Source organism: Gadus macrocephalus, chromosome 14 (genome assembly GCF_031168955.1).
Source record: "Gadus macrocephalus chromosome 14, ASM3116895v1".
NCBI lineage: Eukaryota > Metazoa > Chordata > Actinopteri > Gadiformes > Gadidae > Gadus > Gadus macrocephalus.
The window spans coordinates 23186262-23188874 of record NC_082395.1 but is presented as its reverse complement, the minus strand read 5'-3'; positions in this window follow the sequence as shown (position 1 = coordinate 23188874).

Here is a 2613-nt window from a genome sequence, read left to right as displayed (position 1 = left end):
CACACACACACACACACACACACACACACACACACACACACACACACACACACACACACACACAAATATAAACAGAGACAATCAGTGGTTCACTTACAACCACAGAGGTGTCAACATACACCATCAGTCTTAATGGAAGCAAACAGCGCTCCTCCTCAACACCACGTCCATCCGAGGAACTCCAGCACACACACACAAGAAGGTCACAGTCTCACACACGCTCTCACACACGCTCTCACACACACGCAGCTGTCTGGATGCAGTGCTTCTATAGCCTTCACCTCGCATAAGGACTGCGCTGACAGATCGCTCCCCCTGTCATACGCCCTGCGGCCCTGGAGAACGTACGAGCAGCTCCAACCCTTCACACCGCGATCTATACACATAGCGGTTCTCTAGGAGTGGGCGGGAATATCTATTGATAAATATTGTGGTCATGTGCAGGTTCACTAGAAAAACAAAAAAACGTAGCAGGAATAAATAAAAGGTCCAACACGATCCGTTTACTCCATATTTGGTACTTAATGTACACACTTATTGTATGTGGTACATCCTGGCCCTGAAATTAGTACTTAGCATTGTCGAGCATCTCACCCTAGCCATCTCTGTTGTATACGGGGAATGGGTTAACCTAACAATTGTTAGTGCTTTGCACTTGGTTCTATGAACATCCTTACAGTTCAGACAGCGATATACTGTTGTTTCTCTTTCTTCTGACAATTTTAAGTCGCTTTGGATATAAGCATCTGCTAAACACCCTTAATGCAAATGTAATGTTGTGTTATTTTGTGTTGTGTCTCTTCCCTGGACCCCCGCGGGTCAGACTCAGCCCCGGTCAGCCCTGTGTGTCCGTTCCGGAGTCGGGCAGCACAGACGGGAGCGCTGGCTGGAGGCCGAGCCTTCTGACCGCCCGGGGGAGGGGGGGGGGGGGGGGGGGGGATCCTCTGACACATGCTTACATAAATCTGAGTGTCGTCAGTCCCTCATTAGGCTGACTCCTGCTCGCTGTGATGCCCTTGTGACGGAGAGCTGTGTGTTGTTGTTTACCTCAGAGCCAGGTGGGATGACGCACCGGCCTGAACTGGGTCAGCCTGAACCTCTGGTGAGGAAACCCTGAACCTCTGCTTAGGAAACCCTGCACATCCTTTGTGAAGAGTCCCCTAATGAGGAGGAGTTCCATTCTGCTGTGAACACCACGCCAATGTAGGGCAGCTTTGTTTTTCAGATCTAACGTCGTGCAAGTGTGCTTTGTTTATTCTAGTCTAGCAGTCTAGCCGGCTGCCTCTGGTTGTACGCTCCTATAATAAGGAGGAGGGATAATACATCATGCAGCGTGGCTCCACTCCGAGCCGTCAGGGCGCTGGAGCCCCGGGGCTGGGGGCCTTATAGGGAGGGGGGGGGGGTCAAACAGCACCGGCGGCCAGGGTTTCACGGCTGGTTGGCGGGACGAGGCAGCGGGGGCAGACGCTAACATGTGTAGCGGCCGCTACTCCCTGGTCCGCCATTCAGAGACAAACAAAGACCGCAAACACACAAGACCAACGACGTGACTGTAAACATGTCCGCGCGCCTCTGAGTTGCCACAATGCATCAACCTAATTAACGTGCAGCCGACCGGCCGCGAGTCATCTCTGCCCACGGTGGAGGCGGTTACATCACTTGCGCAGTAAGAGCAGGGAGAGAGCAGGGTTATCTAGGGAGGGCTCACGTCTCAGTGTCTGCACGCGCCTCCCTGCCTTGCTCGTCACACGGTGCAGGCTGGTGTCGTACTACGACAACGCATCGCTTTCGATAACGTCCACTAGTGCGTCTGACGTCATGTGATTTGGTTTTGTCCGGTAGGAGTACATAAAGCCGTCTGCTCGATGTTCTAACATGGACTCCTTTTTATCGGTTGCTTCCTGGTGATTAGCTCCTCCTTCCTCCACGATGTCATGGTTTGACATCCTACTGTCATACCGTCTGGCTCCCAGCCTGCTCCTCAGACCTGGTATCTGAGGGTCTGGAAACAGCAGCTGACCTCCAACGTCAAGGGCCACCCATCCCCATCGGCCCTGCTACCAGCCAGGGGCCCCAAACCAACCCGGAGCCACAACCAGGGGCCCCACACCGACACAGACTTAAAGGGGACATATTATACCCCCAGGTGTGAGTGTGATTAGTCCTTACAAGCCGTTTCGAAAATCATTAGACATCATTAGTGGGCGTGTCCACCTAGATCTGTGCTGGATAGATCAGTCTACCAGCCAACCAAGTGGACTGAAGTAAACGTTGCTCATCTATCCAGCACAGATCTAGGTGGACACACCCACTAATGATGTCATATGTGGCAGATTTTCTAAACGACTTGCAAGGCTAATCACACTCACACCTGGTGGTAGAATATGTCCCCTTTAACAGAAAGGTTGCTAGTTCGATCCCCGTGCACACATTGACCCCCGTCAATGCGTGCATGAATGGGTGAATGTTAATATTGTAACGCACTTTGAGTGGCCACTGGTTAGAAAGCGCTGTATAAATGCATTTCCCATTACAATCATACAGTGGGGACAAGCCTTGACCTGCCTGGGTTTGCTTCCCGCCCCACAGCAGTACACAGACCATCACATTAGT